At 42.2% G+C, this 10,880-nt stretch overlaps 1 non-coding gene across 1 annotated transcript; it reads right to left on the bottom strand.

The window, feature by feature from the left end:
• Nucleotides 1-5,038: 5,038 nt before the first annotated feature.
• Nucleotides 5,039-5,113, bottom strand: TRNAI-GAU. Its single transcript has one exon. It is a non-coding gene; the product is annotated as a tRNA-Ile (tRNA).
• Nucleotides 5,114-10,880: the final 5,767 nt, after the last annotated feature.

Here is a 10,880-nt window from a genome sequence, read left to right as displayed (position 1 = left end):
AATAACACCAAGGTGAAGGGTTCAGATGCCAGAACCAGCCAGCTGCCAAAAAAAAAAAAAAATTGAGTAATTGTGGTCACTCTATGGACAATAAAGAAATGCCTAAGTAGGGAGAGGAAGCAGGGAGAAGGAGTAATTGGTAAAGGGACATGAAAATCAACTATACTGTATATTGATAAGTTAAAATACAATAAAATAAAAGGAAATGCCTAATTGAAAACAAAGTGCTGGCCCTTTAGCTCGGTTGGTTGGAGTGCCATCTTACAGCACCGTGAGTCAAAGGTTTGGATCCCCTCACTGGCCAGCTGCAAAAACAAACAAAAGTTAGTGGAAAAATAGAATTAAAATACAGTATGAATCTTTCACTGAATTTTTTGAAGTACCCTCGTATATACCATATTTTGTTTATCCATTCATTGGTGGATGGACACTGGGATTGTTTCTACCTTTTGGCTATTGTGAATAACGCTGCTATGAACATGGGTATAAAATAGTCTTTGAATACCTGCTTTCAATTCTTTTGCGGATTGTCTTATCCATTTTGTGCTGCTATAACAGAATACCTGAGACTGGGTATGTATAAAGAACAAAAATTTATTTCTTCATAGTCTGGAGTCTGGGAAGTTCAAGATCAAGGTGCTGGCATCTGGCGAGGGCCTTCTTGCTGCATCATAACATGGTAGAAGGGCAAACAGAAGGGGAGAGAGGGGGAGAATAGGGGAAAGAGAGATGCAAAAAAGGCCAAACACATCTTTTTTTTCTTTTTTCCATTTTGTCTTTTTTCGTGTCCGGCAACGGATCACAGCCCTCAGTGTCGCGCCCATACCGGACCGGGACCGGCAACGGGATTGCAACCCTCGGTGCTGCCCCCACACCTCGCTCAGCCAGTGAGCGGGAACCGGTCTGTATGTGGGATCCGAACCCTCAGTGGGAGCGCCACCGCGCTCCCAAGCGGCGCACTGTAGCAGTGCACCACCGGGCCGGCCCAAAACTCATCTTTTTATAAGGAACCCACGTCCACGAAAATGGCATTAACCCATTCATGAAGGCAGAGCCCTTGTGGCCTAATACTTCTTAAAGATCTTACCTCTTAATACTATTACAATGGCAATTAGATTTTAACATGATTTGGGTAGGGGAAAAACATTTAAACCATAGCAGGTATATACCCAGAAGTGGAATTTCTGGATAATGTGGTAATTCCATTTTTTATTTTTAAAAAAATAATGAAGTCAACTTATTTAATTTCACATTCCATTTGTATTTCAAAGCTTATGTATGAGGAGGAGACATAAAGAGGCTCAAAGAGGAGACATAAGCGTTTTAATAAAACCAGTTACATGAATCTATGAACCAGAAATGAGGTATATTAACCTCAAAGAGGCTCTAATATAGTAGAATATTAACATTGTGTGAGACTAGATAGTTATTCCATTTTCAAAGTTAGCAGAAATTTCTCAGATGTTATGATAGATAACTCTATATGCCTTGTAGATATTTATTTTACTTCCCTTTGGAAGAACAACTTCATTAAAGTAATAATACCTCAATAAAATACACAAGCCCAATTTTATACGAATATGTACTGGTAGCATAGGGATGAAAAGACATTTATTTTTAGGGACATTCCAGACCTTCACTAATCACCACTACTGCAAAAAGTATAAGTTTAGCGCTATAAGAAATAAAAAGCTGGGCCGAGCCCATGGCGCACTCGGGAGACTGCGGCTCTGGGAGCGCAGCAGCGCTCCTGCTGTGGGTTCGGATCCTATATAGGGATGACCGTGCACTCACAGCACTCACTGGCTGAGCGCGGTGCGGCAGGTCTCAAAAAGGACAAAAAAAAAAAAAAAAAGAAAAGAAATAAAAAGCAGCAGAAAATAGCCTATTTTGTTACATCAGGTTAGAATATTAGTAGTGAAATTTGTTTCATGAATTTTTATTTTTTATTTTATTTTATTTTTATTTTTTTAAAAAGATGACCGGTAAGGGAAAGGACAAAAAAAAAAAAAAAAAAAGAAAAGAAATAAAAAGCAGCAGAAAATAGCCTATTTTGTTACATCAGGTTAGAATATTAGTAGTGAAATTTGTTTCATGAATTTTTATTTTTTATTTTATTTTATTTTTATTTTTTTAAAAAGATGACCGGTAAGGGGATCTCAACCCTTGGCTTGGTGTTGTCAGCACCACGCTCAGCCAGTGAGCGAACCGGCCATCCCTATATAGGATCCGAACCCGCGGCCTTGGTGTTATCAGCACTGCACTCTACCGAGTGAGCCACAGGCCGGCCCAGTTTCATGAATTTTTAAATTGTGCAGATGTAATGAGAGGAACTAGATTTGTTGACACTATACAGAGTGATAACAAGAATATGTGGATACTTCAAAAAGTTCGTGGAAAAATAAAACAGAGATAATACAAATCTTTCCATGAACTTTTTGGATTACCCTTGTATTTGAATGGTAGGAATAAGTCCCATACATATACAGGACACTCAATAAAGAATTGTAGGATAGTACCTTCATCTAAGTAGAAAATCTTCAACATTTAGAACTTTGTCAGAAAAAAAGGATTTTTTTTTTTTTTAAAAAGATGACCAGTAAGGGGATCTTAACCCTTGACTTGGTGTTGTCAGCACCATGCTCACCCAGTGAGTGAACCGGCCATCCCTATATGGGATCTGAACCTGAGGCTTCGGCACCATCAGCACCGCTCTCTCTCAAGGGAGCCACAGGCCGGCCCTAGAAGAAAAGGATATTTTGGAAAAGGTAGATGGAACAGAAATCACAGTATATAAATAAAATGCCTTTGGGATATTATCTCCATGAAATCTCACCCAAATGTCTAAGTCACACTTAAAAACCTGGAATACCTCATATATGCATTGCATTCCTTTTTCATTTTTTCAACCATTTTTTCTTTTTCTTTTTCCTTTTTGTCTCTTTTTTACTTGACTGGTAACGGGATCGCAACCCTCGGTGTCACGCCCGCACCGGGGACCAGCAACGGGATCGCAACCCTCGGTGTTGCGCCTGCACCGCAGCCAGTGAGCGGGAACCGGTCTCCACATGGGATCCGAACCCTCGGCAGGAGCGCCGCCGCGCTTCCCAAGCGGTGCACTCTCCAGTGTGCAACCAGGCTGACCCTCAACCATTTTTTCAACAAATGTTTGTGCATCTATCCTCTACCAAGATTTTCCTTGAGTTTGTAGATTTAATGATGGACAAAAATGATAAAATCCCTTCCTTCTCAAAGCATATAATGATTACACACACACATATAAAATATATATACATATATACACATGTAACTAATAAATTTTTTTTTTTTTTCTAAGGGATCCAAACCCGGGGCCTTGGTGTTATCAGCACCGCACTCTCCCGAGTGAGCCACGGGCCGGCCTGATTTTTTTTTTTTTTTTTGAAGATGACCGGTAAGGGGATCTTAACCCTTGACCTGGTGTTGTCAGCACCACGCTCTCCCGAGTGAGCCATGGGCCAGCCCGTAACTAATAAATTTTAAGAAATAATTTATGTGTTATTATTTGATGCAAATAAAATAAAATGACAATAACAGTAAAATTACAAAATTTAGTGGAGTCAATAACAAATGATCTTAAATCCATTTAGGAAGTTAACACTGTTCTAAATACCTTTAAGAGGTAAAAGCAATAGTGGCAACTTCCTTGATTTAAAATAAAATCAATGCTAAAATTTTAATCTACTTAGAAATGATAGATGGTGTATGTATTAAAATATATGAGCTATTCTTAGAGTGGTAGTCAAATAAAAACGTGCATATGTAAATATATTTATTAGAATATGAGTAAGAAAATATATGCATTTATCAAATATTACTGTTAAATTATACAAATATTGAAAAATAAACTAAAACAAAGCAAAAGGGAATAATAAAGAGAATAGGAAAATAATTTAAAAACATATTAAAAGGAATATTAAATAAAATAACGCCACAGCTTGTGATTTTTGAAAGGCAAGTAAAATAGAAAAAAAGCATTTGGGATATACTAATGAGAAAGAGAGAAAATACTAGAACAACAGAAATGAAAAGTGGGATAGCATACAGATATAGAGAGCATTAAAATTATATACTATAGGGGATGGCCGATTAGCTCAGTCTGTTAGAGCATGGGTTGTAAACACCAAGGTCAAAGTTTCGAATTTCCGTACCAGCCAGCACCGCCCGCCCCCAAAAATAAACTTTAAATATATATGTATATTTATATTAAAATTTTTTCTAGATGTTACGTTGGTAGAACCCACAGGCTTTTGGCAGAAATGAACACAAATCCTCTCAATTTTATACCAGGCCACAAATATTCTCAAAGATAAAGTTCAGGAAAAATGGGTGGCTCATACTAAAACTGCACAAATCATACAAATAAACAAGGAATACAAGGTATATGTACACAAAGTTGTAAATGATGAACCTTTCTAACACAGATGACAAAATTCTACATATATTATGTTTAAGGTAATAAAAGATAAGCTCAAAATATGGGCCAGAATGAAGAAACTATAAAAAAGTAGATAGGGGTCTAATATAACTTCTTGAAATGAAAAACAAAAATTCAAAAAATTAAGAAACTGAAGATAGGGCCGGCCCGTGGCTCACTCGGGAGAGTGCGGTGCTGATAACACCAAGGCCCCGGGTTCGGATCCCACATAGGGATGGCCGGTTTGCTCACTGGCTGAGCGTGGTGCTGACAACACCAAGTCAAGGGTTAAGACCCCCTTACCGGTCATCTTTATCAGCACCGCACTCTCCCGAGTGAGCCACAGGCCGGTCCCACCGGTCATCTTTAAAAAAAAAAAAAAAAGAAAGAAACTGATGATTAAACAACATGGGCTATATATAATTAACAAAATAGACTTAAGGAGAGTATCTAGAATACAATCTAGAGAGAAAGAATAATATTCAATATGAAAGAAAGTTTATGTGACATGAAGAAAAAGTTACAAAATCTATTTAGTGTCTGATTAGTTTTTCTTTCTTTCTTTTTTTTTTTTTTGGTGGGTGGCCAGTATGGGGATCTGAACCCTTGACCTTGGTGATATCAGCACCATGTTCTAACCAGCTGAACTAACCAGCCAGCCCTAATTAGTTTCTTAGAAGAAGATAATATAAAAGAGGTAAGAGTACTTTTTAAAGAGGTAAGGCTGAAAATACTCCAGAACAGTTGGAGCATTTTTAGATTTGGAAAGACCAACTAATTGCAAGCAGAATGAATGAACAATTAAATAAACCAGAATCCCAAACTATTATTAACATAGTAAAACTGTAGAGCACCAAAGGTAGAGGATTTATAAGTAGCCAGTGGGTAAAAGAAGATGTCATAGGGCCGGCCCCGTGGCTCACTTGGGAGAGTGCAGCACTGGGAGCGCTGAGGCTGCAGGTTCGGATCCTATATAGGGATGGCCGGTGCGCTCACTGGCTGAGCGCGGTGCGGGCGACACCAAGCCAAGGGTTGCAATCCCCTTACCGGTCAAAAAAAAAAAAAAAAAAAAAAAAAGATGTCATAGAAAGGGCTTTTAACCTGACAACTGACTTCTCATCAGCAACACTGAAAGCCAGATAACCATGGGAAAATACCTTCAGTGTATTAAGTGAAAGTGCCTATTTACCAGCATTCTGTATATAATGATAACATTTTTTAAGAATGAAAATGAAATAAAAATATTTTATTTCTTTCTTCAGAAATAAAAATATTATTTTTATACAAAGAAAAACTAAAGTATTATACAGTCTACCGACCCTAACTGAAGAAAATTCTCAGACATTTATTCCACATGGGGAAATTATTCCATATGAAAGTTATGAAATATAAAAAAAGTCAGCAGTAATGGTACATAATTGCTTCCTTCACCAAATATCAAAGTTTTTGCAGTATAGATGATATTCCCTGACCATATTAGAATGAACTCAAAACAGATTATCCTTCAAAATTCTTTTTCTTTCTTTCTTTTTTTTTTTTTTTGTTACAGCTAGCCGGTATGGGGATTCAAACCCATGACCTTGGTATTACAACACAAAATTATTTTTCAAAGAAACTCATGAATCAATTAAAACAGAAAATAAAAATGCTATGAATTGAACAGTTGTGAAAATATTTAGAAGTCGGAAGACATTTTTAACTTTTCAAGGAACTGTCATACTGGTTTCCACAGTGGCTATTCCATTTTATTTTATTTTATTTTATTTATTTATTTTTTTTTAAAAGATGACCGGTAAGGGGATCTTAACCCTTGACTTGGTGTTGTCAGCACCACGCTCAGCCAGTGAGCGAACCGGCCATCCCTATATGGGATCCGAACCCGTGGCCTTGGTGTTATCAGCACCGCACTCTCCCGAGTGAGCCACGGGCCGGCCCAGCTATTCCATTTTACATTCCCACCAGCAATGCACTAGGGTTCCAGTTTTCTCACATCCTTGCCAACACTTGTTATTTCCTTTTTTTTTTTTTAAAAGATGACTGGCAAGGGGATCTTAACCCTTGACTTGGTGTTGTCAGCACCACGCTCTCCCAAGTGAACTAACCGGCCATCCCTATATGGGATCCAAACCCGTGGCCTTGGTATTATCAGCACCACACTCTCCCGAGTGAGCCATGGGCTGGCCCCTGTTTTGGTTTTCTTTTGTTTTTTAGAGGCCGTCTGTATTTAATCAGGGTTTTCCAGAGAAACAGAACTAATAGTGTACTTCAAAAACTTTGTGGAAGGGGCCGGCCCGGTGGCGCACTGGATAGTGCGCCGCTTGGGAAGCGCGGCGGCGCTCCCGCCCGAGGGTTCGGATCCCACATACGGACCGGTTCCCGCTCACTGGCTGAGCGAGGCGCGGGAGCAACGCCGAGGGTTGCGATCCCGTTGCCGGTCCCCGGTCCGGTACGGGGGCAACACTGAGGGTTGCGATCCGTTGCTGGACACGGAAAAAGACAAAAGACAAAAAAAAAAAAAAAAAAACTTTGTGGAAGGGTCGGCCCGTGGCTCACTTGGGAGAGTGTGGTGCTGATGGTGCCATGGCCACGGGTTCAGATCCCTATATAGGGATGGCCCCACAGATTCTAAATCCATTTTTACCTGGAGCAAAGGACCAAGCTGAATTGGGTACATCCTGTAACTGCCTCTGGTAGGAAGACAAACTCAGCATTTCTCCTGCCAGGCCATTTAGACAGGCCTTTGGCCTCCCCATGTCCTCAGGTCTGGGTGCCAAGAGGCAGCCTTGCCCAAGAATCTAGGTAACTGCCCTGCTCACCGTGCCCTGTAATCGGAAGGAGGGGGCATCTACACTCCAACAGCTGCTCTTCATGCTTCTCTCTTCTGGGTACACCCTGCCTGGACTCCACCAATAGCCATAAACATTCTAACTCAGAGCCACACCACTCTGAACTACTCAGCAAAGACTGAAAAATCAATAAGACTTCTGTAGAATCTCTTCCCTTTCCAATCTGCAAAGCTAATCCTTATGTCTATCACCTACCCCACCTATTGCTGAGACAGAATAGGGCTAGGCCTGTGAACCAAACTGACTCCATTTTCCCCGCAAAGGACATTTTGTTACTTTTCCACTCCTCAGTCATGAGACCCCCCCAGGGCACATGATTACCCCATGGCCCACCCTGATAAAATAAACTAAGAGGGGAACAGATACAGAGTTGCAAAACCCCTCCCAAGGCTTGTTTCCTGTAATTAAAAAAATTAAGTTACAGATTAACCCTAAAACCCCTTTAGGAGTTTCCCCATGTGCACAAAGCTTCAAGGTGACTGCTACAATGACCTTTCTGGGGTGATGATAATGAACACCTCCACTGTCTTGGACCTACTGATCAGGTGTAAGCACCAAAGCCCTAACTGAGCATGCGCCTGTGACACAATGAGGCAGAACAGAATGGACCACTTTATTTATTTATTTATTTCCTTTTTGTCTTTTTTCGTGACCGGCAACGGGATCACAACCCTCAGTGTCGCGCCCGCACCGCGCTCAACCAGTGAGCGGACTGGTCTCTATATGGGATCCGAACCTTCGGCAGGAGCGCCGCCACGCTCCCAAGCACCGCACTCTACCGAGTGCGCCACCGGGCCGGCCCCAAGAATGGACCACTTTCAGAGGTGCAGAATGATGAAGCTGGCCTGCACCCCTTAACCCCTTTCCCTATAAAGGACCCTGAGCAGCTCCCCTCAGGGAACTGTCTTTCGTTTAGCTACCCCCCCCATGCATAAGTCTATCTCTTTTTTTTTAATAAAGCATTACTTACATTACTGCTGGGTACATTGTTCATTTCTATGACTTTGGGACCCAAGAGCCTAATTCAGTTATGTTATCAGCCTGGGCAAATATTTAGCACACAGATCTTGCCTCCTCCACTGCCTTGCCCTTGGCAGACCTGACTAGTTGATCACAGAGTTCTTTCCAGGTGGGCTCCTGTGCAACCACTAGCTATAGATCAGAGAGGAAACCTATTTGCCTCCTAATGAAAGTCAGGTCTAAATTATTGAAGAGGCAAATCTGGTTCTAAGGAAAATAGCCAATGTTTGCAATGAATTCCCTCATCTATGCTGTGTGTAGGGAGACCGATTCCAAGAATATATTTTCTGTTTGACCAAGTAAGGGGAAGCCTCAGGAGACCTTGAAAAATAACTGACCTGGAACTGGCAGTCCTGCTCTGTTCTGGGCAAAACAATTAACTTCCTCATTCTGAACATGGGTTACTGTGCATGTTAATGATGTTAGGTAGGTGAGTGTGATAAAGCACCATTCACAATTAAGGGAAGAAAGAAATCCAGAGACACTCTTATGTGGTTTGTATGGGGGGCCACAGGGAGCTGTCCTTAGAACCTGGAGAGTGTCATCCCTGGTGGCAAAAGCAGTAAGAAGGGCTGGCTGGTTAGCTCAGTTGGTTACAGCATAGACTTGTTAACACCAAGGTTAAGGGCACTGGCTGGGAGCCCCCCCCCCAAAAAAAAAGCAGTAAGAAAGTAGGTGACAAAAAAGCTTAAGGGGGGCCGGCCCGTGGCTCACTTGGTAGAGTGCGGTGCTGATAACACCAAGGCCCGGGTTCGGATCCTATATAGGGATGGCCGGTTTGCTCACTGGCTGAGCGTGGTGCTGACAACACCAAGCCAAGGGTTGAGATCCCCTTACCGGTCATCTTTTAAAAAAAAAAAAAAAGCTTAAGGGCTGCAGGTATGACTGATCCACGTAGTCTATGCAGATGGCTACTGGGCACTGATACCTACGGGAACTGTCCCTTGGCACCTGGATTACTTCCCATTTCAGGTGCTTCTCATGGCAACCCCTTCTACTGCTCGTCCAGGCTGTCACACACCTCCACCACTCTCAGTCTCCCAACTCTGCATCTCCCTCACTCTCTGCCTCCTACTTACAGAGAAAATAGAGGCCACCAGGCGGGAACCATCACAGCTCCTGCCTCCCAGGACAGGAGGTGAGTGTTCTCCAGTCCAGGGCTCGGATCCCTTGGCATCTAGGGTCCCAGCTACCTCTCGTCATCACTGTCCTTCCCTGGCATCTTCAGACTCACTTCTGCCAGCTCCCTTTCTTCAGCATATACATTTGCTAAGAACATTTCCAGCTTAAAAACAAAACAAAACCAAACCCAAATCCCAAAAGCCCTCCTTCCGTTTAGCATCTCCCATCTTCCTTCTCCTTGGGAGAGAAGCCTACATGGGCTGTCCCCTCCTTGTCACCTCCCAGCCTTTCCTCCACCGCTACTGGGCTCCGCCTTCCCCACTCCAGCCTGCTCACCATCTGGTAAAGGAATGAGGAAACGGCCCCTCCCAAGGTCACCGATGGCCTCTCGATTGCCAGTTCCATAGGACATCTTTTATTTACTTGTCTGCTTTTAGCTTCCCTGCTGTGGGCCATCTGGAAGCCTCACTCCTGGGACATCTCCCCCTTTCTAGGACTGCACATTCTCGGTCTCCTCTTCCTCAAGACTCTTAGATGCAGGTGGCCCCTAGAGTCTCATCAATGACCCCTCCTCATAGGACACTGTGTCCTTGAGCAATCTTATCAGACCCATACTTCTACTACTGCCTCTATGCTGAGAACATTTAGAAGTAAGCAATATGTCAAAAACACAAAATAATCGTGTATGAACTAATGATGCCATCCAAAGGAAGACATTGAGAGGAAGAAAAATATTGAAAAAACACTTGGGTTCCACAGACAGACCTGGGTTAAATTTGGGGTCCCTCCATAAGTCATATAGAAGCAAGTTAGGGGCCGGCCCGTGGCTCACTCGGGAGAGTGCGGTGCTGATAACACCAAGGCCCCAGGTTCGGATCCCATATAGGGATGGCCGGTTCGCTCGCTGGCTGAGCGTGGTGCTGACAACACCAAGTCAAGGGTTGAGATCCCCTTACCGGTCATCTTTTTAAAAAAAAAAAAAGAAGCAAGTTAGTACCCTACCTTAAATCCTGTATTTCTCATCCACAGAATGGGTTAAGAATAGGACCTACTTCACAGGGTTGTTATGAGGATTAAGTGGGATAATTCTAAAGCAAGCACCCAGTGCATGCAGTTGTCAACATTATGACTGTCTCTGGTGTTCTTTCCAGGCATAGAGAAGCAATGCAATGGAGAGAAGTGAGATTAAACTAATGAATGGTAGTTATTTTTTTTTGTTTTTTTTTAATTAAAAAGATGACCGGTAAGGGGATCTCAACCCTTGACTTGGTGTTGTCAGCACCACGCTCAGCCAGCGAGCGAACCGGCCATCCCTATATGGGATAAGTGAGATTAAACTAATGAATGGTAGTTATTTTTTTTTGTTTTTTTTTAATTAAAAAGATGACCGGTAAGGGGATCTCAACCCTTGACTTGGTGTTGTCAGCTCCACGCTC

The sequence above is a fragment of the Galeopterus variegatus genome, unplaced genomic scaffold (genome assembly GCF_000696425.1).
Source record: "Galeopterus variegatus unplaced genomic scaffold, G_variegatus-3.0.2 Scaffold14, whole genome shotgun sequence".
Taxonomy (NCBI): Eukaryota; Metazoa; Chordata; class Mammalia; order Dermoptera; family Cynocephalidae; genus Galeopterus; species Galeopterus variegatus.
This window is presented reverse-complemented; position numbering and strand designations above follow the sequence as displayed.